Here is a 27,667-nt window from a genome sequence, read left to right as displayed (position 1 = left end):
CATTGAAGACCTTAACTAAAACGTAAGAGATGGCCATTCTTCAATTGTTGTCATCCCATTCATGCACCACACTAATATTATTTTCTACGTATGGACTTGCCTGTATCCTTTATGATGTAGTCTCTGTGGGTCCTAACTTCCTGCTTAACCTGATCAGTTAACTGAAGGCAGACATGATCATCATTCTTATCTTCCCACAGAAACTCACGCAGACAGAGCACCAAAGTGTGCTCAGTACACGCTGCTGATTAAAATAACTAAAGAGACACATTCCCACCCCCCAAATTACTGTTGACAATTTGAAGTGTCAGTCCTAAGTCACAGTTTTAGAAGAAAATGAGATTCTTTCCAGCCTAGGAGAGCACTTCTGTTCACCTTGAGGGAGTGCTAATTAACTGATTTCTAGCATCTCCACCATCCCTTGAGAGTTAACACCTTTCTTGGCAGTCAACCAAATAGGTTGGCATCAAGCCTTGCAAGGACTAGATAAAAGCCAGGTATTTTCCACACCTTGTTTTTGGGCTATGGATTTGTTTTTTGTGCTGTCTGTCCAGTACAAGTTCTGATGGTCCTTGATTCCTGATCCATCTTCAGATCTGGGTAGAAGAAAATGAGGCACATAGATTGGAGGGGATATTCCTGGAGGAGAGGGAAAATGGTTCTAATTCTGCTGTGGTTCTCTCCTTGTCATGGGAAGATGGAGAGGAGGATCCTGAAATACTGGAAGGTTAGGAATCTTCTGGGATGGAAGGTAGGCATACTAAGGCTTGTTTTTTTTTGTTTTTGTTTTTGTTTTTTTGTTTTTTTAATTTGAGAAAGAGAGGAGAGAGAGAGAGTGAGAGAGAGTGGGGGAAGAGGCAGAGGGAGAGTGAGAGTGAGAGAGAGAGAGAATGAATCTCAAGCAGGCTGCATGCTCAATGTGGAGCCCAACATGGGGCTGGATCCCATAACCCTGGGATCATGACCTGAGCTGAAATCAAGAGTTGGACGCTCAACCAACTGAGCCACCCAGGTGCCCCAAAAGCTTTTAATCTCTCTCTTAAGTAGATCTTACCTTTTGACAAAGTTTGTTATAAAGAATTGAGGACTCTGTGGAGTCTCCAATGCCTTTTTAAAAATTATCAAATCAAGATTCAATTCAATTCAACATAATCCCAAGTTTTTGAACAATGGCAATCTACATGGTTAACAGAAAGCATCCCATTTCCTGACTATGGTAGATCGTACATTTTACTTATCGACTCTGAAAGGTGTTTCTCCTCCATCTTATATGTGTAATCTGCTCATGCAGGTTAGGTATGTGATGAAGAGCTACATCTGCTCTATGGTGACCCCCAATCAGCACACTTACAACTGTGGGCTTGCTCCGGCTTACCCTCAGATCATGTCCTCAGTTTAAATGTGGGGCAGGATGGGGGGCTGTGGGGTCAGCAGGCTGCTCTGAGAAGAGTTTACATTTCATGTTGACACAGGAGCCCTTTCCCCCTCCCCCACCTTGACTGAAAGCCGTTCTCATGCATGAATGGAATTTTATTGGGAAAATACATATGGGCTTTCTGTACTATTTTCAAGTTTCTAAAGGGTGATGGTAAAAGCAGGTGCCGATCTAGGACTTAGCCAGGGATGCGTTTCCCTCCAGCAGAGAAGGGCTTCTGAAAACGCATGCAGTATTTTTCCAGAGTCCACGCCCGCCTGTTCACAAACATTTTCTGGTAAGTGCCAGAGAAAGTGTTATGTGGGAGGAGATGTGGTACAGGCTTACTATTGCCTCAGGAAAGCCAAGCACGATCTCCCTTGATAAGGAAGAGTCTGTCTTCAGCTATGACTGAGGGAGAAGAGTTTCTAACACATAATATGGAATCACAGAGATGGAAATTGGTACTTATTGGCTTCTCATTTGTGGTCTGTCTTGTATTTATCTGAAACACAAACACGGCAAAGGAAGAGGGAGTGTTTACAAGGGCTATTTGGCTTTCCAGCTCAAACCCGGTAGGTAGACCTTATGACAGCGATGAGGCCATTTTCCTCACAGCAGGCTGTCTGTCCTCTGTCCAGGCTGCTGTGAAAGGGGTCACAGGGAGAGTGTTAACAGATCAATGCCTTTGGCTGAGCGCTCTCTTTTCCCACAGGATGCCTTCTTTTCACATGGAGTGGATTTGCAGGTCTGGAGTCCTTAAAGCCAATTTTCATTTTTAATCCGGTTTGAGCCGATCTCATTAATCAGTCAAGGCCTCCTTTTCACACTTGCTTTGGGACACAAAGGGAACCCAGTTATGAGCTGTTAATTAGCTATTAGGGGACTGGGAAACTTCCAATGGGTCATTATTCACACTGTTTGAGGCTAATACTTATTTAATTAGAACTATTCCTTTCCTGTCATAAATCCCTAGTTAAAATAAATTTAGCTCAAAATGTCAGCTCAGCTTAAAAAGAAATTGGTGGCTAATTCAAATTCTACTGACTTTTTATGGGACAAATGCTTGAACAATTGCTGTCCTGCGAGGCCGCACACGGTGACGACAAATCTGTCAGGACTCACGCTGAGGGGACATATGCGTGTATGTACATAGATGGAGAATGCTCTGTGAGGCCAAGAAAGTGGGCTCCCCTTGGTTGTATAACACTCTCCCATATGTTTTCTTTAGTGTGTTGAAAACTTTGACAAGAGGCATGGGGTAGAGCAACACCATCCTTACTCACATTCACATGCTGCGTGTACGTATCTTATTATAAGGTCAAGCATTCTGAGAACCAGCATTGGCTGAGGTACTTGGGGAATAGTGTCCCCACTAATGAAGTTTCTAGTTACACAAGGGTTCAGCAGAAAGTGTTTTGTTTCCATTACTGAAGCTTGTGAAACACGAGTTTCTCTATTTTCCTCTTGTTTCAATGATCTATTCCTGTATAACAAACCACCACAAAACTCAGTGGCTTCAAACAACAACTATTTTATTTGTGAGTCATGAATTTGGTACAGCTCAGCTGGGTGTTTCTTTAGATCTATATGGTGTCTGATAGAGTTCACTTGGCTATATTTGAAAAGGCTTTACCACGTGTCTGGCACCTCAGTGCTGCTCCACAGGGTCTGTCTGTCTGTCTCTCTCTCTGTCTCTCATTAAGGTTGGCTTAGGCTTCTGGATGGCATGGGCATCAGAGTATGGCAAGGCCCTGAGAGAGAGTGTTCCAAATGGCATGATGGCAGCTGCCAATCTCTCAAGGCCCAGGCTTGAAAGTCACCCAGTGACACTCTACTGCATTTTGTTGGTCAAAATAGGTCACATGGCCAACCGAGACTCAAGAGAAGGGGAAACTGATTCAGTCTCTCAACAGCCTCCCAAAGACAAAGAATGTGTAGCCATCTAAATGCATCATACGAAACTTGCCACATTCAAAAATTTTTTAATGTTTATTTACTTTTGAAAGAGAGAGAGAGAGAGCGTGAACAGGGGAGGGGCAGAGAGAGAGGGAGACACAGAAGCGGGCTCTAGGCTCTGAGCTGTCAGCACAGAGCCTGACGCGGGGTTCGAACTCATGAACCAGGAAATCATGACTTGAGCCAAAGTTGGATGCTAACCAACTGAGCCTCCCAGGCGCCCCATAAACTTGCCACGTTCAAAACCTGACTTTTGTTTGTTGATTGTAGATTATGTGATGTCTCCCGACCACCATTCAAGATGTGAATGGTGAGTGCCTAGTTACATGGAGGCAGGAGATGTGACAGATACCAGTATCAGTTACAGATGCTTTCAGCTGTATTTGCAACGACGTGGATGGAGCTAGAGAGTTATACTGTATTATGCTAAGCGAGATAAGTCAGAGAAAGACGCATATATGATTTCACTCATATGTGGGATTTAAGAAACAAAACAGAGGAACATAGGGGAAGGGAAGGAGAAATAAAAGAAGATACAAACAGAGAGGGAGGCAAACCATAAGAGACTCTTAACTACAGAGAACAAACTGAGGGTTGCTGGAGGGGAGTGGGTGAGGGTAGACTAAATGGGTGAAGGGCATTAAGGAGGGCACTTGTGATGAGCACTGGGTGTTATATGTAAGTGATGAATCACTGAATTCTACTCTTAAACCAATACTACACTATATGTTAACTTGAATTTCAATGAAATCTTGGAAGAAAAAAAATATGCCTTTAGCTGTGAAAAACAGAAAACTTAAGCCTGTCAATGTCATATGAAAATGTATTTGCTTATTAGGCAGGAAGTCCAAGGGTGGGGGGGATGCCTTCAGCGTTGGTTGATCCAATACCTTTACCTTAAAGGTAAAATAAATACCTTTATTTATTTTATAAATAAAATAAATGTTTATTTATTTTTGAGAGACAGAGCATGAGCTGGGGAGGGGCAGAGAGAGAGAGGGAGACACAGAATCTGAAGCAGGCTCCAGGCTCTGAGTTGTTAGCACAGAGCCCGACGTGGGGCTCGAACCCATGAACCGTGAGATCATGACCTGAGCCAAAGTAGGACATTTAACTGACTGAGCCACCAGGAGTCCCTGTGGTTCTTTCTTAAGAGCAAGGAAGTTTTCAGAAGATCCCTGTCACATCTCTTCTCAAGTCTTATAGGCCAGAGTGGGATCACCTGCTCACTTCCGAAGCAGTCACTAACAAGAGGAACTGGAGTATTCCTACCAGCCTGTCCCATTGTGGACAAGAGGGTGGGAGCAGCTTCCCCCAGAGACATGAGCTATGTGGAATAGAAAATGAAGTTGGGGTTTTATTAGGAAGAAGGAAGATGTCAGTAGATTTTTGAATAGGTAGCTAAGAATGTCATTGCATTGCTTTAAAAACAAATCCATGGCCTCTATTTATTTTCTTACGAAAGAGAATAATTTTAAAAACTTTTAATGTTTTATTTATTTTTGAAAGAGAGAGAGAGAGAAAGAACAGAGTGTGAATGGGGGAGGGGCACAGAGAGAGGGAGACACAGAATCCAAAGCAGGCTCTAGGCTCTGAGCTGTCAGCACAGAGCCCAACGCGAGGCTTGAACTCACAAACCGCGAGATCACGACATGAGCCAAAGTCGGATGCCTAACCGAATGAGCCACCCGGGCGCCCCGAAAATAAGTTTTTTTAAATTGTGGCTTCAGTTTAGGGAGAAATTATTGTAGAATAAGTCTAACATTAAGAAAACATTACATTAAGAAAACAGTACATGCTTCTCAGGGTTGGGATTAAAAAGTGGGAAGGTATGCAGGATGCCAAGAGACAAAGTAAATAGCCCTCTGCTAGAGAGCGCACACACAGAGGGTCCCTCTGGGGGGAGAGCGGGGACTCCTGAAGGACTAAGGGTGGAGGGGACGTGGAGCACAGCAGCTTTTCAAAGCAGAATATCAACATACCTGAGAGCCCAGAATGTAAACTTTTGCAACTAGTACTATCTGGAGTGGGGAGGGATGGTGGCGTGGTACAGAGCTGGGGCAGATTCCTCCGGGTGTTTCATCCCCCGCAGCATGTTTTTTAGAAGTGCAATCAGGTTATAAAGAGCACCAAGGCAGCTTTAAAGGGAAAGCCATAGAAGGACAGGCTACAGCTTGGGGACATGAGGGTATACTGTGTGCTTACTGGTGAAGGGGTTATGGGAGAGCAGGCCCACCTACTCGGCCTTCACTGACAGCATGTTCGGTCATTAGCCGATGGCCTCACCTCCTTCATGCCTCCTTGCTGGGTCATGGCTCAGCCACGGAAATAGTGGGGATGCCCCACGCCACAGGCCAGGCTTTGGGCCAACTCACTCCACGTGAAGGGTGACTGACCATAGACCCCTCTGACTCTCACTAGTTCCCACCTTCTACCAAACAAAGTTCAGTTGTTGTTTCCCTCTCTCTTGGCCAGCCCCTTGCATTGCTGACAGGGCCTTTATGCTCTAAAATGTATTTCAAAATTAAAGTAAGAAATTCTCAGGGAGGAGAAGTTTCCATCCAGGTATTGTTCAATCGGGATTTTTTTTTCATGCTTGTTATCTCTAGCCAACCTGTCAATGTATCTGATGCCTTGTAAGATGTAAAATTACGAGGCAAGATCATCTTCAAAGGTGAAAAACAAGCCCCAGATGTTTCCAACAGCAGTTAAGAGCCACAAAATGCTTTGAAAAACCTCCTCTAACTTTGTTTGATTCTAGCTCAGACAATCTAGCAAAATAACATAAGATAAACATTCACTTTAAGGAGATTTTAGTGTTGCACGCTGTTTCAGATTTCCAATGTTTGGGACAACTTTTGTTACGTTTTGGGGAGGCATTAACCCTGAAATGAATGCCAGAGGCTGGCTAAATTGTAACAGAAGACAGAAATAATCACATAGTGGATGTCAGTAAGTAGCAAGGCATCTGCATGCAATGTGTCCCTTCTGTCCTTCACAAGGGCTATAAGAGGGACTCATAGCCCATTTCACAGATGAGAAAATGGCTTCTGCGAGTCAAGGTCATACATGTAGCCACAGACCAGGTCGATTCCAGCTCTTTGTGAGTTACACCAGCTTTCTGCTGATACAATTCCCTTTCTTTATCCACTTTTAACCCCTTGCCTAAGGTTAGTTATGCAAAAATTGGGGAAATGTGGGCTCCTGCTCTAGCTCCGCTCTTTGTTAACAGGGAGGCACTGGAGAGGCCCCTTTCCCTGACTGCTCTAATGGTCTCTGAGAGCAGAATCGCGCTCCTGAAAGCCCAGGTTGCTTTAGCTATTTTGCATGCCCATCTGAATGCTTAGTTAGCCCTTTCCTGCCTATTAGCTCTCCTGAGGGGTGTGGCTGGGGCACAGCCTCATGCAAATATCGTGGGAGGAAGGAGCCATTATAAGAATCGAATCTTTCTTGGCAGAGAGAGCCACCTTTGACCAATCCTCCTTGGAACAAGGCACTGGAAGTGCCTGTTGGGGCTTCAGCATGGGGGGCCTTCCCACTGTAACCCCAAAGATCATATGGTCAACTGTCCAGTGTGAAAAATAAATGAGTGTTTTTGCTGAATCAGTATTACGTCTCTCTAGATGTGACTTTGCTGTGCTTGCCAGGCAATATGTTAAATGAGGTCACAAGCGCACACCCGGGCTGTTCACAAACTGCAGGAGGTGGGGTCAGGGAGGGAAGGGGTGAGATTCCCTGGATGGCTTCTCTGATACGGTGGTTTTGGAAACAAGGAAGGCAGTTCCAGGCATGGCATAGATACTGAGGGAATGGAGCTTAAAAGTAGGTGGGAGAGGGAAAATGTGAAGAACAAGCTATGAGGACAATGAAGGTGCTTGTAAGAGCAGATTTGTAGACAGTGATAAGAGGTCAGCTCAGGGTATGCAGGATGGGTGATGACCCCTTATTTCCTCTGCTTGTTTTTTTCTTCTGAGGACAGTTGTTTGGGACCGAGCCTGCATCCGAGGATCTAAGGCAGGTGGCTGGACTTTGGGTAACTTTGGGCTGGGAGGTGGGGGAGGATGGTGTGTGCAGATATTGTAGACAGGTTAAGGAGACCTTTCAGCTACCTGAAGGACAGCCACCTTCTCTTATAAACGATGCCTCTCTTCTCGTTACTTCCTCTTCTGTATTTATCTAACTCACAGAGGGCAGCTCATGGAAGATTTGCAGAGCTCTCTGGTTTTTAATTTTAGTTGCACGTGGGAACTTGAAGGAGAACAAGGCAAACTCTTTAGTGTCATTGGCCCTTGTGGATGATGTGTTCATGTTTGTTAGGATAAAGACCTGATACTGCCTGTGGCTATCCAGCAGGGTCCTTGGGGACCAAGGCAGGGAAGGACTCTGTTGTGGAGAATGCTTTGAAAATAAGAGCACAATCCACCCTTGATCCTGAATACTTTGGCCTCGTCTTCATGGTAACAACCAGTTCTGAGATATTTGGAGTGAAAACCACGTGACCTTGTTGCCCGTGTGCAATACACACTGTAACAAACCACAGGGACCAACTAGAATGAAGTAGAGGTAAAGCCCAGCTTTGTCTAAATGGGAAACCACAAGTCATAGGAAGATGTCCTCCCCCACCTCATGGGGGATTTCCTTTAATAGCATCCATGATATATGGCTACTGGCTATTAGCTTCTTTTTGAGCAGCCGCCGTGATGAGACATTCAATGACTATTCAAGGTGCCCCAATGACCTGTTGTTGAAAGATGTTCCTTTTTACACAGAGCTCAAGAGTGCCTCCCAGTAATTTCCACCCACAGATTCTGATTCTGGAACCACACGCACAAAATCTATTTCCTCTTTCAGATGACAGCCCTCCAGTGTCGTGTGACCATTTTCTTGACCCTCATTTTCTTCTCTATTCTTTCTCAGGAATTCTCTCAGCTGTTCCTCACTGACTCCAGACCCTTCTCCTGGAGAAATGCCCCTTGTCCTGGAGGAATAACTATTACTGATGGGCTTGCCTAGCCCAGAGTCCTAGGGGCTGTGTTCTCCCTTGAGCTGGGCACTGAACTGCCATTATGGCTTAGTCAACCTCAAAACAGGATGTTAAATGAAAGAAGCTGGACACACATGGTTACAGACAGTGGGATTCCATTTACGTGAAGTCTAAGAATAAGCAAAACAAATCTGTGATGAAAATCAGAAGGCAGTTCCTCTGACCAGAGGGGGAAGGGGGAATTCACTGGAAAGGAGCAGAGAGGAGCTTTCTGGGGTGATGGAAAGGTTCCTTGTTTTGTTTAGGGTAGTGGCTAGGGGGTATACAGTTGTCAAAACTGCTCAAATTGATCACTGATCTGTGTATGTTACAGTGAGTTATACCTCAGTATAAAGAAAACTCCTATTTTTCATATAGCGAACCACCATTCTTTCCCTTCAAATTTGCTTGTCACTCGTTCAGCTTGAGGTATTTATAAGACAGCAAAAGTGCCACAAATGTGTATCAAGAGCAGCTGCCAGCTTTTCTATTGTTAGTCAATTAAGCATGCACAAATTTGCCTTCTCCATCATGTGATTCTGCTTTTGTATATGGAAGGAAAAAAGAAAAACACCTCAAGCACAAGTAATATTTTAGTGCCAATTACCTTCACAAAAACTAATTGCTCCTTGGTACTTTATTAAAGTGTGAGGATTATAAAGTGATTAGCAAAATATCTTGATTGAGCTGAAATAAGATATATGTGCCCTTGCAATGGGGCAAGTGGTACCTCTCCAACAAATGCTGAATGAATAATAATAAAAAAAAAAAAAGGTAATGCTCATTGCAAAGTTTCTTTTTTTTAAAAAAATATTTTTTTAATGTTTATTTATTTTTGAGAGAGAGAGAGAGAGCGCGACAGAGCGTGAGCAGGGGAGGGGCAGAGACAGAGGGAGACGCAGAATCCAAAGCAGGCTCCAGGCTCTGAGCTGTCAGCACAGAGCCTGATGCGGGGCTCGAACTCACGAAGTGTGAGATCATGACCTGAGCTGAAGTCAGACGCCCAACTGACTGAGCCACCCAGGCTCCCCTGCAAAGTTTCTTTATAGGATCCTCAGTGCCAAGAATAGGTCTTTTTTTATTAAAAAAAATTTTTTTTAATGTTTGTTTGTGTGAGAGAGAGAGAGCAAGCGAGAACAAGTTGGGGAGGGGAAGAGAGAGAGAGGGAGACACAGAATCAGAAGTAGGCTCCGGGCTCTGAGCACAGAGCCTGATGCGGGCTTGAACTCACGAACCATGAGATCATGACCTGAGCTGAAGTCAGACGCTTAACTGCCTGAGCCACCCAGGTGCCCTAAGAGTACGTCTTTTTTTTAAAGCAAATATTCTGAGACTTTTCCTTCTATTATTTCTGACTCTTAAAAGTTGAACATTAGCTAAACTCACCAAAGCAGCAAGAAACTGAGATTTTCCAGAGATCAGAGAGAAATCTCTCTTCAGTCAGTAATTGGGACCATTTTCAAAGTTACCCAAAATAGGATAAAAAAAAAAAAAAAAGAGCCAAGGAAGCCCCATAACCCCAGTCTTATGAAAAAAACATCAGACAAATTTTGATAGAGAAGTGTCCTATGATATACCTGCTCAGTACTCCTCAATACTGTCAAGGTCATCAAAAACAAGGAAAGTCTAAGAAACCGTCAAGCAAAGTCTAAGGAGACTGGCACCTGAATTTAATGTGGTGTGCTGATGGGACTCTGGAATTGAGAAAAGGCATTAGGGGAAAAACTAAGGAGACCTGAATAAAACATGAACTTTAGTTAATAATAATGTACAGATATTGGTTCATTAATTATAATAAGTGTGCCATACAACTATAAGATGTTAATAATAGGGAAAACTAAGTAAGAGTATGTGGGAACCCTCTGTGCTATTTTCTCAAGTTTTCTGTAAATCTAAAATTAAGTCTAAAAAAATATAGGTTACTAAATGGCTTGCATAGCATGGGAAAAAGTCCAGAAGGTTACATACCAAATTGTTCTCTGAAAGAGAAAAAATGTTTTCAGAGGTTATATATCTTAGTGATGGGATTAAAGACTTTTTAAATAAATGGGGGAAAAAAGGCATGGAAGAAAGTACCCACAACCTGAACCCTTTGTACACTTTGGGTCTGGGGAGGGAGATGTGCAGGGTTAGCCTATGATCATGTGCTTTGACTAACGCTGGGTCTACCATCCAAAGATTATGAGACTGAGTTCTGATCCCCAAATCAAATGCTCCACATCTTGGCCAAAATGTCTTTAAACAAGGGAGTGGTCCTAGCTCTTAATGAGAGAGGTGGTTCATTTCTTCAGGCTCAGAGGGTTTAGAGGAATCTGGAAATTAATTTGAGAGCTTGGAAGAAATCAGCCCAGACATTCCATGTCATCATTCATTTTCCCCGACGAGATTGTGGACTTGGGCCTCACAACTCTGACTTGATGGGGGTTTTAACTTCCACTGGAGTTTGGGGCTACACTTATTGTGAGGGCCTGGGTCTCCACGTTCCCTGTCCTCCTTCTGCAGGTGAGCAAAAGCTCTTCATTTGCCTTCACGGAGAGCCTCTGGCTTTGTCACTTGACTTTCAATGGGCTGGTCCTGGCTCTCAGCTTTTTGTTCAGCTGTGTTCTTTTTGTAGAACTCCAACAGAGTATAGTGTCGGGCACTCCCTCTCCCTGTCCTCAAGCTTTCTCTTTCTTGCTACTTTGCTGACACCAGATACAGAGCACTAGCTATTGCACCCCCTTCCGCCTAGGCATGATCCTAATTCAGCACAGGGGAAGTCATAACAGTTGATCAGGGAGCATCTGTGCTCCTGCGACCTCCATGATGGGTCCTCACTGTCAGCAGAGGGGGGAGTGACCCAGCTTCCAAACATCATTTTTCCCTCTGCCTTCTCAGACCACTCCTGGCACCAACCCCCAAAGGCCGGGTTCTCTGGGAAGCTGAGCCTGAGATGGACTTTAGCATGTTTAATAGGGAGTGGCCACGGGACCAATATCCAGAGAAAGGGGGAGAAGAAAGCAGGATTGGGCAGTGGGGGAAGTCATGTAAAATGTTATACTACAAGAAACACACCATCACTGTAGTAAACTTAGGAAATAAAGAGAAGCAAAAAGAAGCAACACCCTCCCCAGTCCTAACACTGCTAATCTTCTGATGGAGGTTATGTACTCTTATATAAGTGTATATGTAATTCCTTTTTAAAACATGGTTTCACACTGTACATCGTGTTTCGTAATTGACTTTTCTCTTTCATATCTTACGACACATTTTCCCACGACAGTGAATATAAAGCTATTTTGTCATTTAGATGGCTGCAGAGAAAGGCTGACACATCATATGAGAGGCTGCGTAGGGTGGGTCTAAGAGTCAGAGTCTGGAGCCAGACTGCCTGGGTGCGTGTGAGCGCCACAGGTACGGCTGGAAGACAGAGGATGGGTGAGGGAGGCTCGCTGTACTTCAGTCAAAGGCTGATGGTAATTGTAGGACCTATCTTTTGGGAGGGTTGGATGAACTAACACATGTAAAGTGTTAAGATAAGAGCCTGGTGTTCAGGAAGTGCTATGCAGATGGTGCCAGTGTTTGTAAGGAGCACTGTTATGTACTTAGCCTAAGTCCCTATGTTTCGACATTTCCTCTAATAAATAATGTGATGAATACCCTCCTGCTTGGGGGACAGTCAGGGATATTTATTTACCTGTTTCCCTCAGATAAATTCCTAGGATTAAAATTGCCGTGTTAAACCTCCAACCCAAGTACCGTGCCTCTAACACAAGTATTATCATTCACGTAAATGTCTGTCAGTCTGCTAGGTGGAAAATAAGGTTTTGACTTATATTTATTTAAGAATGAGAGTGTTGAATATTTTTCATAGCTTCATTTGTTGCTTCTACTTCTTTTGACCAACTGGCTACTTGTGGCCTTTGCCCATTCTTCCAGGAGGGGAAACTCTTTCTCTATGGATTTGAAACAACTCTTTATTTATCAAGGATACTCTATATTTTACAAGTCTTAAATATAAAACTAGCTTATGAAACTTACATTTCCCATTGAAGTTTGAGTGAGGCAGTAAAACAATGTTTGCGGTGAAAGAGACAATTGGTTTTAGGAACACTTTTTAAGTGCACGAGTGAATCTAGGTAAAGGGTGAATTGGTGTTCTTTCTATTCTTCCATTTGTGTGTGTGTGTGTGTTAGTGTGAAATTATATCAAAATGAGAAGTGCCAAAAAAATACATCACTGAAAAGAAAGCCAACTTGTGGGTGACTGGTGCCTGCCCAGCCCAACCACTGAATACCTGACTACTCTGTTCTGTTTCGTTTGTGGCTACTGTAGAGACCTGATGGCCATCTCTGTGGCTAGCCTGAGACACGTCTATGAGCCAGTCCTGCCCAGACTAGCTGCTTAGAGCTCTGCATATCCCTGGCCTGAACCTGGGCCTGCTGGCACAACTATACCACTCTGGTCTGTTATCAGGTGCTCAATAGCCTGCCTGAAATGGTAAGAAACGGTGGCCTTGGCTAGCCTCTTCGGTTATGGAGCCTCCCCCTTCCTCTCATTGGTCTTGGGAGGGTTAGAGGTGGCAAAGTAGCTCACTTTCATTTTCTCCATTCCCACAAGTCTGTGCTTCTTGCACAAAGGCCCACTCATTTAGACCTAAAAGACTCATTCTTTGACCTAACTCTGTAACTAGAAAGTTAGTCCTTCGTCAGACTAACATACCTCCTAGATTATGCTGCAGAAACAAATTAAGGCCAAAATCTCTGTGGCTTACTTGAATAAAGATTTATGTACCTACTCTACATGAGCAGTGGAGGTTTGGGGTCACCAAGCATGGGGATTAGCGATGGCTCTGCTCTAGGTAGTCACTCAGGGATACAGGCTCACAGAGGCCCTGCCTTCTGTCACATCACCAGCTAATACAGTAAAGAAAGAGAGAAGCATGGAGAAATTATACTCACTTTTCTCTACTTTGGCTCTTGAGTATTGCGTGTGATCCCCATTCACATCCCATTGCCCTGCACCAGTCACAAGGTCCCACCCAACTGTAAGGTGGCTGGGGAAGGTGGAGAAGCCCAGAGAACATGTGCTGAGCTTTGCTGCCTCTGCCCGCTCTCAGCCCAAGTCTGGACGCCTCCTCCTGGTATTGTGATCTAATTATCTATAATATTTTGGTTAATGTCTGTCTTCGTGCTAGACTTGGATCTTTTGAAGGGTTGGGACTCTTTTTTGTTCACCATCTAATTCTTACGGGACGCCTGGGTGGCTCAGTCGGTTAAGCGGCCGACTTCAGCTCAGGTCATGATCTCACGGTCCGAGTTCAAGCCCCGCGTCCGGCTCTGTGCTGACAGCTCGGAGCCTGGAGCCTGCTTCGGATTCTGTGTCTCCCTCTCTCTCTGACCCTCCCCCGTTCATGCTCTGTCTCTCTCTGTGTCAAAAATAAATAAACGTTAAAAAAAAAAAAATTAAAAAAGCCTAGCAATGTATGCAGCAAGAAGCACACCAACAGAACTGTGACCTTTGATGCCATCTGGTGGTAATATCCATGTATTACAGGGAAGTTTCTTTTAAATGACATCGAGACCGAGCCCTCGGACTTCAATTCTTTTTCAGGGGGGTTCCAGTGGGTGTGTGGGGAAGTGGAACAGAGTGTTAGAAAATGAGATGTTCCAAGATTTCAGCAGACCAATACTCTAGAATGACAATGTCTGCATGTCATAGGGTAGTTGCTCTATCATTCTGGCACCTTCCCCCCCGCCCCGCCCCGCCTGCTGACCAGTCTCTCCCTTTCCCCAGTTTGGTGTAAGAGCTTCAATTGTTGGGAGACAAAACAACATTAAATGTTATGCCAAATAAAATTTAAAAATATACCTCTAGCTGATAAGTCAGTTGCAAAATAAACTCGCTTATTGGTCTACCTGAACTCTGGCCTGCCCACCCTCACTCAGCACCAGTGACAGAAAACAGATAAAGCTAGCCACCTTCTCCCTCTAGTACACCACCCCTTTTGTCGAAGCCGAAAACAGTCAAGGTAAAGAACCGTGTTAAGGAGGTTTCTGAAAAATTATCTGGCTCCAAACTTTGAGATTTCGAAGAAGTGCCAGGGTTAGCTATGGCGGCAGACCGCTGTGCCGGATGAAAGCTAATGACCCTGGGGGCAGACAAAGGGTTTTAAAGAGCAAAGCTTAATTGAAGGTAATAGTGGGAGGCAGGAAAAATTGGAGAACAGTAATGGAAGGAGTGCATTAGTGAGGTTTCTGCGCTGTCATCTTTTAGCCCGAGACCCTGGGCTCTTCTGTGTAAGTGGCCCCTTGCTCTCTTGAATCCATTATCTCCCCAGGACGCCCTGTTATGTGCTCAGTGAGATGGAAACCGTGGTGCCCTGGTACTGGCCCTGGGGAGGAGGAACCTTAGGCAAACACCATTTCCCAGAAAATAAGAAACAAAACAAAACTTGGTTAAACAATGAGGAAAGCAAGAGAGGGCAGCTGAGCCCTTTGTTCAGAGGCTGAGAAGTTCGCTTTGTTTAAGAGGAACTGATTAACTGAATGTGGATAAGCTGGCGAACAGAGAATTACAAATGCATATACTTTGCAAATACCATTTCTGAAAACAATACAGAAAAAACTATGAGAGGAACGCACTGAAGTGGCAAACGTTTCAGAAATGGGGAGGACAATCTTGAATTTTTAATTAATAAAAATTCACATTTAGTGGGCACTTGGTAGGGCCAGGTAGTAAACTAAGTGCTTAGAGGTGGTTTATACTGCAAATCTCCCAGGTACCCTGGGAAGTAGATTTTGCTGTGACCCCCATTTCAGAGGTGAGAAGTGGGTTTTATAACTTGCCCAAAGTCATGCAGCTAGGTGGGGTGGGACCAGGACTCTGCTCCAGGCCTGCTGTCTCCAGAGTCCTGGCCTTCACAACGGGTTCATATGGTTTCCAGGCTGTCCTTTCCTATGCCCCAATCCTAGCTCTTAGATTTTGGCATCATTAGAGTTCCTAGTGACTCGTTTTGTCTCTAAATGCCGCCTTTCCTGCACCCCTCCATTCTTCCTTCTCTAGTTAATGATATAGAGCCACAGTCAATATCATCAAAATCTATTCTGCAGTGCTGGTGGCTTGGGACACAGCCATCTATGAAGGAGGGGCCCACTGTTCCCAGAAGTGATCTATTTCACCAACCAAGGTTTTGCACGGCTGGTTCTTCTGTCCATTGATTGCCAGTCTTCCCACCCCGCCCCCTCCCCCCAACCATCTTTTCTTGGCCTCACTCACACTTCAAAACTCCGAGCTCAAAGGAACCCAGAGAGAACCACCAGAGGCCCCAGATCCACCCTTTCCTGTGAGAAAGTTCTTAGAATTCTTCAAAGGATAAACCCAGTGTTATAGGGTTACAGGGTATTGTTCAAACACCAAATTCAAGTGTATCTATGTTCTTCAATGAGGTGCTTTAAACTTGTTGAAGCTTAGTTTTCTGAGGGTTAATAATTTTTTGCTCTGACCAGAACAGGGAAAGTGCAAAAGGCAATTCAGCTGATAAAGGTCAGCTGGCCTCTGAATTTTCTTTCTTGCTATGTGAGTAAATGATTGCACCACCAAAGACAAAAAGACTGAGGGTGGCAGGAACCTGTCTGCAGAGCTGGGAGAGAGCGTGCACAGGAGCAATGCAGCATAAATAGGTCCTGAATGAGGCAATGGGGGTGGTGGGTGGGGCCCAGAGGTTTTTGTATTTTTTTAGCACAGGGTAAGTGTGCCTGGGGCCTGGCAGTTTTCTTGGAGTCCAACATTAGGCCACTGTCAGGGACAGGGTTTCTAGGGCCAGGAACTGGAAGATCAGGGCATAAAGTTTTGCTTTGTCCGTCACAGTCAATGATCCTAAGCATGACTTCTCTGCCTTCGTTTCCCTATCTGTACAATGGGGGTGATAGTGCTGTTATTCTGTCTCATGGGTTCATTCATGGAATCAATCAAGAGTAGCAAATCATTTGGAAATATTCTGGTCAAAGATTTTAATTAGTAGATCTGATGACATTAAAACTCTTTAAAAATCCTTGGCTCACAGGGGCTCCTGGGTGGCTCAGTCGGTTGAGTGTCCAACTTCAGATCTGGTCATGATCTCGCAGTGCATGGGTTCGAGGCCCTCATTGGTCTCTGAGCTGACAGTGTGGAGCCAGCTTGGGATTCTCTCTTTCCCTCTCTCTCTCTGACCCTGTCCCACTCTGTCTCTGTCTCTCTCTCTCAAAATAAACAAATAAACTTAAAAAAAAATCTTCGGCTCACAGAATAGAGCCATCGTTCAGCGTGGCATACAAGTTTCTTTACCAGCTAACTGCAAGGTCATATTCCTTCACCCTTTCCACTGCCCTATATGCCCACCACATCCATCTACCTGCAGGTCATTACCAAACACACTTCCTCACGCTCCTGTCCAAGCTGTTTCCAACACCTGTGATGCCCTCACTTTCCTTGTTTGCCCTGGAGCTGGACGCAGGCTTGTCTACTTCCTTCCCCTTCTTTATAAGCTGAATGAATCTGTACAAACTATTTAGCTAGTCTGAGCTGTGGGTTTCTCATCTCTAAATTAGGAGTAATAACAATTCCCAGGGACACAGCTAGAGGTTCTGGGGTAGTGTGAGAGCACAGCTGTTATCCCAGGCACGACTACTATCGCGACCCGGACAGGGGGGCGTGAGAGGAAGCCGTGGGGGGGGGGAGCTGGGTCTGTTCTAAGCACATCTGAAACTTTAGTGGTCAGAACAAGAGACAACAGGGAGGATGGCCAAAAGATAGGGCTTTTTAAAAAATGTGTTCACTCTCCTTGATGGGAGAACCTGCCCGTGCTTCTGATGTCATTTCCAGACTAGCTGATGGGAGGTTAAAGGAGAGAATGTTTCTGCAGCACCTGGCACAGGACTTGATACCCGGAGCTCCATAAACATTAGCTGTGACTTATTTTGTTGTTAACTGTCCTTTCATGGATGCTATCGATGTTCCCATGGTACGTTATGCACAGCTTGCTGCATCACTTAACTTTTGGGAAATTGCTTGCCTTCTCCGCATCTCAGTGCCCTCAGCTGTAGGACAGGAAGGATAACAGTGCTGATGTGTGTGTGCTGTCGTGAAGACCACCTGAGGTACCATGTAAAAGGCCTCTGAGCACTCAGCACCCTGAATGCAGGGCTGTTGCAGCCATTTGCTGTGAGGGAGTGCAGCAACATGGTAGGAGTGGCTGGGCCTGATGAACATTCGGTCAATGCAAGTACATTTGGGAAGAACAAATAGGTTACGACTTCCTCTAGCGAGGATCTAGAGAACCGTAGGCAGTGATTTCTGGGCATCCATGGGGTGCTGATTTAGGGCATTGGCTTATTTCCTGGGTTTGACTAGATTTATGGAGAAACAGGGAGATTTCAAATGTGAAGATAATGAAATATGTTAAATGTCATATCCTGTTGTGCAGGTGAGAGGTTGGGCCAGGCTTGCCTCCTGCCCCCAAACTACTCACAGATGGGAGACTTTGGAAAGATGCCTTTTCCAAAGCGCATACAAAGTAAGAATAAAGGTATGGATGGTTGTATTCATTGAGTCCCTTCAAAGACCTGTAGTTAGTCTGGGAGACAAGTATTGGTCACAAAGAAGAGATACTGGGGGATGTGTTGACAGTTCTCTACTCAAAGCATGCCTGTGGATTAATGGAAGGCACTGAGGCCTGAGGGGGAAAATGCATTCCTCAACCGAGGCCACATGGTTTCTCACACCCCTGGTGGCTCACCACCATTCCACAAGTCTGCCTTTCTATTTCCCTCATTTTGAAGTACTTCCCTCTAGAGGCAAGCCTGGGAAGATGACTAACCTTGAAAGAAAGAAACCAAGGGGGCGGGTGGCAGATAGTCAGGCCAGGCCACCAGGCAGTGGAGGCGGAGAGAAGACAAAGGGAAAATCTTCCTTTTCATAGGAAGCCTGTGGCTTGAGGAGTTATGGAAAGGGTGAGGCTAGAGCAATACCAACTGCAGTCCCTTTCTATCGGTCTCCATCTTGGCCACCTTTCTGCATTCACACTTCAGCCCAGTCCAGGGTCCCTAAAGATAAAAGGAATCAGAAAGAATTTTCTAAGTGGGAAGATACGCTCAACTTCTTCTCCACAAAAGCTCTCCTGGGTAGGATTTGGCTTTGTCTTCAAGGGAATAAGCCCAGAACCAGAACAGCCCCAGGTCAGAGTCTGGGACCTTCTAAAATCAGGGGAATGTGCCATGGAAGATCCACTCCAGGCTAGCCTTAGCCAAGGTGGAAAAGTACTCAGGTGTAGGGTGGTGGTGATGTGGGACCAAGAAGGGAGGCAGGAGGTCTGTTACTGCCAAAGTAATACAAGAGAAAGGGTTAGCAGTTCCTATTCTAGAAGCAGCTTACTCTCCAGGGAAGCAAGGACACACTTTTATAGAGCTTCAGCAGGAAGAACATGAGTGGGATACACGTGAGGATTCAGGCTTGGGAAATAGGGCAGAAAATGCAAACTTAGTGGCCTTATGGTATTGTCTAGATGACTGTGTTTTGAACGTTGAAGCCTCACAAATCCAGTGCCAGGAAGAGCCCCTGCAAGGTGAGGATTTGAGTCTTTCCATCAGGCAGTGACTTCAACACCCATCAAAGTGTGAAAAGCGTATTTTACTCATGTGAACGTACATGTGAATCTGTCTGGGGGAAAAGTATGCCTGAAAAAATAGCAAGCATCAAGTAGATGTGTTCTAAAGCAAAGAATAGCAGATTAGTAATTGTAGACCACAAAGCTTTTCCTCTCCGGAGCCTGAACACTAATGCAGGCATTGTTCTTCCTTCAGGCACCCTTGTCACCGAGCATTAGTGCTTCAGAGCGTTTATATCTATTAGGGTGTGATCATCACAGCTCGTGACAGAGCCTCCAAATTATACCTTTCATAATTCTGTTAGCCTTTTTTGTGCCACAAAGTCTTATGCTGTGTGTTAAGGCAGTTAACTTCATCAGGAAGAAAAGAAAGACTAGCCTTGACTTTTTTCTTTCCAGTTGCAGAAATTGCTTGATCAGATGCTGTGTCTATACCACCCACAAGCGCCACCTTCGGGTAGTTTCTCAGTACGGTTGCAGAAATTTGCGGCCATATGGACTTTGCATGTGAGTGGAAATGTACAACCACCTCTCCTTGAGCTGCCTTGGCGATATGGTACAAGAACCTTCTGAGAAACACTTGTGTTTCTGGTGATGCTTTGCCCTGGAGATTTGATTATTTTTTTTATGACCAAATAGTAAAAGGGGACTTTCTAGTGCCATTTGGTGGCCCCAAATGGAAAATTTCTGGACTGAAAACTCAATTCAGCTGAGAAACTGGTTAGACCAATTAGCCACTGAGCTGATTGGCTAGGTGGGTAGATTTATTAGATATTTAACTAAAATCCAAGACAATCCAGATTCCTTATTTTAGCTACAATTTTGGTAACTTTCTAAACTCCTAAACCTGGACTTTGTCTCCAAATTAATTTGTTTGTTTTTAACCGGAAGCTGGCAATTAACTCTCTAGATAACATTTGACTTCATTTTCAGATAGGGATTCTGATGAATACGAAAAAAAGAAAAAAGAAAGAAAGAAAAAAAAAACCTAACTGTAACAAACCACCTTTTTGGTAGTGAAAAAGCGAAAAAAGATGGTTTAGAAATCCACGACCTGATCTAAATTGCCTCCCCATGGTCACATGGCCTCGCCTTGCTCTCGGCTTCTATTAGCTGCCTTAGGCTTGGACTTGCCTTGAGTCTCAGCTCTGCCACTTCCTGTATGACCTTATCGTTTAGGATGCTCTTGGCTGCAAGCAATGAAAAAATCCAACCGAACCTGGCCAAGTCAACTTTAAGAACTCACTTAAACAGAAAGTCCAGAGAGAGGAAAGTTCCAGGGTTGGGTAGTCCATTTGCTCAACAACAGCCCAAGTATTCAGGCTTTCTCCTTTTTTCTTTTCTCTGCCAACTTCAGTATACTGGCTTTTGTGCTGAAGATGGTGTCCACATTCCCAGGCACACCTCCATGGGCAGTACAGTTTATCAACACAATACATGCATTTTTCAAAGAGAATCCTGCTTTCTTAGAAGCCCCAAGACACTTTTCCCTCCGTGCTGGTGAGAATAGAAATTAGAATTCGTGGTTTAGGTGGGTGGATCCTAGCCCTGCATGCATATCAGAGCCACTGGGGAGCTTTGTGAAACTACAGAGGCCTACAACTCACCCCCAGAGAGGCTGATCTAACTAGAGTAGATGGTTCTAATATGCAGGCAGCATTGAGGCCACTGGCTTAGTCTAATAAAGATTTCCTTACCTGGGCTGGCAGAGGGGTTCAGCCTCCCCTGAACACTGGCCTCCCTATCCCCCAAATCAGGGTTCTAACACAAGAAGGAGACCGGTGAGGATGGTGATTTGGCAGGCAAATGAGCACATGATCTGTCACAAATCCATTAAATTTTGGTCTTCAACTTTTGCCTGGAGAGTGAAAATTATAATATATATTTTGCAGGGCATGATCTGTAGGGGTTGCAGTTCAGAAAACTTTGGCATGGGGCAGAGGGAAGGATTCCAGTATTACCTGCTCATCAGATCTCCAGACCTCACTGAGAGACCATTCTGTCTTTCTTCCTTTCCCTGGTCCCTCTTCCCCCATGCAGGACAAGGCCTCGGGTTTATGTGGCAGCAGGGGGCAAGGTGGAGGCTTACTTCTCACTGTTCTTCTAAATCTTTCTCTGTTCTCTCCTCTCTAGTGAGCTTTATATTTCCCTGTCTTGGGAGTGGTAGGCAGGGAACCAGGCAGTTTTTCTGGCTGGCTTAAATTACACTCCCTAATAGTTTTCAAACTTGGGATGCTCTCCTGTTTCCTGAGTTGAAGATGTTTTGAGGCATAGAAATTTAGCCTCCAGTGTCTTTGTTCTCAGAGGTCTTCATAGAAGCTTTCTGGGGTTAAGATCTTTCCAAAGGGTTTCCATCACAGGCTTGGGGGCCCTGGTTAATATACACTTCCACACTCTTCTTCTCTGAGGTGGGGTCGGGGCTGGGAATCACATAACACAGCCTTATACTCAACCTGGAACAGCAAGGCCATTGGACCTCCTCGCTGCCTGGTCCCACTCTCTCCACCGGAGTCTTTGTCTACTCGGGGGACTTCCTCAGAAATCAGTTATCTTGCTCTCTCCCTCAAGTCCGACCCCCAGGGGGATTCTTAGGCCATACATCTGAAAATGCCTTTCAATATTCCTTCAACAAATGTTTACTGGCTACCAGCTATGTGCCAGGCACCATGTGAAACCCTGGGAACACAGCAGTGAATGAGGTGGACAAGGGTCCTGTTTCCATGCAGCTTACTCATGTACAGGGTGAGATGAGACAGTAAGCAATAAACAAACCAGACCAGACCAGACAGTGACAAGAAGAAAATGAGAGAGGACAGTGGGACAGTGAGCCCTTCGGGTGGGCTACTTCAGAGAGGGCATCACAGAAAGCCTCTCTGAGGAGAGAAGTTTGATTTGATGCCTGAATGATAAGAGGGACCCAGCCTCACAGGGAGCTGGGGGAAGGAATATTCCAGATAGAGGAAATGATGGGAAAGGCCTCTTCCATGGGAACAAACCTGAGAAGTTAGAGGAATAACATGAAGGCTGGTAGGCTGGAACAAAGGGAGTAGGCTCTAAGCTCCTTCCAAAAGCCCATGTGGAACTTAGGCCAATCCCAAGACATGAATGGACACCTACATTAAAGGTTCCTAAGAGGTAATGTGACAGTTGAGAAGCTTCTCAGATGTTCTCTGATAAGAGCTTTGTCTTCCCAGAGCATAGGAGACTCCCTCAGTGACAGCATCGCCCACCTTTACCTGCCCACCGAAAAGGGTCTCACCTTCAACCCATGGACAGTATCATTCATTCCTTTTAATGTCATCCTAGTTTTGGCTTCTTATAAATCTTGTTGTTGTTGTTTCCCTGAAACACTTTATATATAAATCACCATCTCCATGAGGGGACATAAAATTTTTTCCTTATGCTGTCTTACATTCTCAGTCGATGAGAGCAGGTGGGGCGCCATGTTCTGTACATTCCTGCGCAGATACTCTCATGTACTATAGATGCTCTCAGCTGATGAACTCCCTCCAGAATTTCCTGAGTTGAAGAGGTTCTGCAACATGTGACCTTATTTTTGCTGTTGATTCTGTGTGCTCAAGATGATTAGATTATGTTCCCCACAAAGAAATTGAGTCTATGACCTGGGCTAGCCACAGTGCAAAGGAAGAGAGGACTTGTCTCTACTTCCCCAAAGTCAGGTGGCTGAGATGATGTCGGCAGTTTTGAGGTAGTGCAAAAATGGCTGGGGGGTGGTCAAGGGCTCTCCCATTCTGGGTGGGGGAGCTATTATCCCTTTTATGTAACAGCTCATCAGACAGTCGAACTATTAATTTGTCTATGAACCCACTGAGGCTGAAATGTGGGAAGTTGGTAGGAAAAAGTAAAGATACCCATGGATATTTTAAGGAGGTGCATATTTATGCAGAAAGTTTTACTAGAAGCAGATCAGAAACAAGAGGGAAAGGAGATAACTTTACTAACAGAAGCCACATATACCTGTAATCAGCAACCAGAGTCTGTGGAGGGTCAAATAGCCTTGTGCCTTCCTGTTAGTAAACAGCAGCTGGTCTTTGCCATGCTCCATTACTGAAGACGAGTGCATGTGATTAGAGACATTTTTATTCTGGTCATTGCAATGGTGCTTTTGGGTGGAAGATCAGAGAGGAAAGCTCCCTCTCAGGCTTAGCTGGAGGCCAGTGTCTTAAGCAGAGACCCAGGGGCACATCTGCCAGCCAGACACAGAGTAACACAGAGCTGGGGAGGTTTGGGGGGTGGGAGGCGTTCCTTAAAGTAAGTCTTCCAAGCCACATGGCTATTGTCTGGAGCTTATAATTGCTAACAAGTTTCCTCCTTGCTATCAATTTGTTTTGTGCCACTCAGGGCAGCAGTCAGCGATTTAGTTCCAAAACAAGGGACGCTATGTTCCTGAAGGCATCACTCCCCAACCCCGCCCCGCCCTCCAAGGGCTCCCCTGCCAGCAAATTTTAGGTGGTAGAAACAGCAGTGACAATCACCACTGACATTTTGGGTTTTGTAGTGTGAGTAGTAAAGAGCCATTTAGGTGAGGGGGCATTGAGCACCCCTTCCTGGTAGCTGTTCTTGCCACTGGAAGTCTGGTTGGCCAGCATGAGGTGATGAGATGTGGACATCTCTGAAGGGTATTAGTGGTCGGGCCTGGCTTCCGACACAGCAGAGGAAAGCAAAATGCCCTACCAACTTCCTTCCATCTCAAGTCCGGCCTCCAGCGAAGAGCCTGAGATGCTTTTGGTCAAATGCAAGCATGTACTCGTCACACCGGGCTGATGACTTCTTTTCTGGGTTATCTGTCTCCATCACCTTCATGCCCTGGCTCTGGAAGCACCGCACTGAGCCAGATGGATTGCTGCTCAGGTACACGGCCAGGGTGCTGGGCAGTTCCGGGAGGCCCAGGACTGGAAGGAACATGGGGACAGGCCCATCAGGAGGCAGCTCCTCTTGGAGCTGTTCTGGGGCTGCGGCCTCCCAGCTGAAAGCTGACGCTATGCTGACTCACTGTGATTGTGGTTGAGAAAAAACCCAGCAAACTGGTGGCTCCCATGAGCCCTGGAGCTGCAAAATATAGGCCAGGGAGCCTCAGCCGGAAGGGGCTTCAGTTAGTGAGACACCAACACTTTTCGGACCATCTCTCTTTTATGATGTCAAGTTATAAGGGGCTCCAGAGGACACTGAGCACTTCCCTCTCTACTGCCCCTTGGGGGAAGAGGGGCATGAAAGCAGGTCAGAGCAGTAGAAGCATCTATCTCCAGTCCTCTCTGGGGGTCCTATTCTGCTTTTGTTGTCTTTCTGCTATGGGTGAACCTAGATCCAGCAGAACTGGATGGATCTTCTCCAGAGACCTCCAGCAACTTCTAGACCAACATCTAGACTGCATAACTCAGGGATGAGGGGTGGGGAGTCAAGAGGTTGGTGGGGGGGTGTGTGTGTGGGGATGAGTACAATCTATAGGGCACTTTATGTAAATGGCGCCCCCTGGAGTCCTGCAAAGGGGCCCTAGGACGCATATCTCTGTGTGCTACATCCCCACCCCAGCTTCTCTGCTGGCCTAACTTCCAGATAATCAGCACCAGGCACTAAACAAATACAGTAAAACCTTGGTTTGAGAGCATAATTTGTTCTGCAAAGTGCTCATCTATCAAAGTGAGTTTCAAGAACCATTGGCTCAGTTGTGATCATGTGACGTTCGGCATTTAGTACTCCTCTTATTACAAGACACCGCTCGTTTATCAAGTTAAAGTTTATTAGAAACGTTTCCTCGTCTTGCGGAACATTCACAGAACAAGTAACTTGCAATCCAAGGTTTTACTGTACTTATTGAATATATAATGGTGTGGTAAACAGAATAATACCCCCCTTGCCCCCCATGTCCTAATTTCCAGAACCTGTAAATATGCTACTTTACGTGACAAAAGGGATTTTGCATGCATGATTCTTATTATGGACCTTGAAATGAAGAGGTTATCCTGGATTATCTGGGTAGGCCCATTCTAATCGTGTATCCTTAAAAGCAGACAAAACCTTCCCTGGGTGTGGAGAGAAAAATGTGACTATGGAAGAGGAGTCAAAGAGATGGGAGTGTTAGAAGCATTCTGTACCCCACTGCTGGTTCTGAGATGTGAGGGGCTACATGCAAAGACCAGAAAGAGCCCACTAAGAGCTAGGGCAACCTCAGGTGACAGCCACAGAAATGGGGACCTCAGTCCTACAACCTCATGGAACTGCCAACCCCTGAATGAGCAAAGAAATGGATTCTCCCTTAGGGCCCCACAAAGGAACAGAGCCCTGCTGATGCCTGGATATCAGTCCAGTGCAACTCATTGCCCACAGCACTGTGACATACTATATTTGTGTTGTAAGCTGCAAAAGTTAGGGTAGTTAGGGCAGCATCAGAATACTAATACAAATGGGTACCAGGTGGAATATCATTTTACAATTGAACGTAATTTTCTTGCCTCTGACACACCTAATTTCAGTGGTGGCTACCAGAGGTGAAGTCCTTTTTAATGGTCAGCCATGTTTTGGTGGAAGGGAGGGCATTCTTCCTTCTGATGTTCTGTGCTTCCTTGTACATCTAGGTCTGCTTCTTTCTTGGTATCTGTTACTGGCATCCCCACCCACTTGGCTGCTGGGATAGATGTTGCTCAAGGCTGTCCTTTACATGAAGCACACAAGCCTCTCTACTGCTTCCTGTCCTCTCTGCGGCTCAGAGAGGCCCCTCTCCCCAGGCAGGTGGTCCATACCCATCCCCCACACTCCTCTCTTCTCCAAGTGTCCTCCTGGGACTGGTAAATTGTGTCAGGTTCTAGCTAGTGCCTTAGACCACATTGGGTCTGAGGAAACTCATGGGCCTCCTCCATCACAACACATGACTCCAGAGAAGCCTGGAAGTTTCCAGTCCCTCCCACCTGAGTGTGCTTTGCCCCTCCCTTCTCCCTTTCTCCCCAGGACCCTGTGGCAGAGGTTCTGTGGGGGCTGCTACTCGGGGAGCTCTATCTAGGTGACAGCATAGAGTCTCTCCTCTCCCTGGATCTTTTGTGGGGAATCCTCCCTATATTCTTCCTCCCCACCACCCAACTTGGGACAAGGCCTAAGGGCTGATGTCAGTGGTGGTGATGAGGATGGCAGGGAGAAGCTACCTGCATCTTCTTAATAGCTTTTAAACTTCTCTCCCGCTCTCCTCCTTAGTTTCTTTTACAGCTCACACCACAGCAGAGGAACAGACAAAGAAGCCATTCCTGTTCACTTAGACTATAATCCCCAGTGGTTATTAACTCAAAGCTGGTGCGTGTTCTCTCAATCTGGCAGTTTGGTGTAGATTTGCATGTCTTTGTTCTGAACAGTCTTTGTGGGGTTGGTAGCAAAGAAAGAAAAAAAAATAGTAGTTAATTTGATCCCTCAGATTCTTTGTGTGTGTGCAAAAAATTATAACTCTATCACAGGCTTATGAGTGGATGTCAAGTTTTAACAAACAAGATGTCAGCAGGACAGCTTTGCTCAGGGCTTCAGTCTGCTCAGGTCCATCCAAGGTGTCAATGCCCTTCTGAGGCACACAATTTCCATTTACTGCCTTGCTTGCTTCCTCTGGGCCTCAGTGTCTCTAATCTAGGCCAGAAGGAATTTGTGGCATTAAAAAAAAAAAAATCCAGTTCTGAGAGAAAACTGCCCACAGTCCCCTCAGGATTCTTTTTCCAGTTCATGTCCTTAGGGTCCATGGGTGGCCTACTGGGGATGGGTCCATGGAATGTCTGGATCTGCTGTTATAGGATCCACCTCAGCTTTCTGTAGAGATAAGTCCTGGCCCTGATTCACACTGTGAGTGCGGGAAGTCCCTTATCAAACTTAGTCAGAACTGGAAAGACTCAACAGAGCCCCTCAGGGGTTTCTTCTATGATTGGCTAGGAGAGGGGACCCACCCAGTCTTGGGTTAGGGATGACTGAGGTCAGTTGTTCAGGGTCACCACTGCTACCTGGCTCAGTTCCTGCCACAAGGACCTTTGAGAATTTCTCCTTTGGGTGGTGGAGATGTCACTTTTAAGTGAGATCAACATGGGCAAAATAGGGAGGCCCATCCCCAGGCCTTTTCTGAGGGTCCTGAAAAGGTGGGGAAGGACCCTCTGCCTCTGGAAGTGCCATGTACTGAGTGCCGAGGGCACCCCGGACGCTGTGCCAGGCTCTCTGTGAGCATTATCCCCTTCCTCCCACAGCAGCCCAAGGAGGGAGGTGCTCTCATTATTCCCAGGAGAGGGAAGAGGGATTCCTTGGGAATCAGCCTGGTGTCATGGCAAAAGCCAGAGTATTGGGTTTCAATCCCCAACCTCTTACTTGGTGGTTTTGGAGAAGATATATATCCCTCTTGAACCTCAGGTATCTTAATCTGTAAATGGAGATAAAGCTACCTAATCATAAAGTGTGAGGGTTAAGTGAAATAAGATCCATAAAGTTTCTTGAATGGAACAGGTGATTAATACATGTCCTGTGTCCCTACCTTTCGAAAGCAGACCAAAACTTTGGTGTGGCACTCGTATAATCCTGTGGCCGACAGCAATTTCAACCAAAAACATTTGGGCAGAGTCCCATCCAATGTCGTCTGAAGCCTGTAAACCTCCTTCCTCCCAGGAGAATTCAAGAATGT

General features: G+C 45.5%; 1 long non-coding RNA gene across 3 annotated transcripts in view; it reads left to right on the top strand.

Moving 5' to 3' along the window:
• The window catches only part of LOC128315971 (uncharacterized), a 61,714-nt gene that overhangs the window by 14,761 nt on the left and 19,286 nt on the right, over positions 1–27,667 (top strand). Inside the window, exon 5 of one of the 3 annotated variants that reach the window (XR_008299236.1) lies at positions 19,417–19,718. The exons of 1 other annotated variant lie outside the window; for it this stretch is intronic. This is a non-coding gene — a long non-coding RNA (uncharacterized LOC128315971). Of the gene's footprint in view, positions 1–8,290; positions 9,139–19,416; positions 19,719–27,667 lie in introns of those variants that run through there. One more of the 3 variants, XR_008299234.1, reaches the window with a different exon arrangement.

Source organism: Acinonyx jubatus, chromosome B3 (assembly GCF_027475565.1).
Source record: "Acinonyx jubatus isolate Ajub_Pintada_27869175 chromosome B3, VMU_Ajub_asm_v1.0, whole genome shotgun sequence".
NCBI classification, from domain to species: domain Eukaryota; kingdom Metazoa; phylum Chordata; class Mammalia; order Carnivora; family Felidae; genus Acinonyx; species Acinonyx jubatus.
This window is presented reverse-complemented; position numbering and strand designations above follow the sequence as displayed.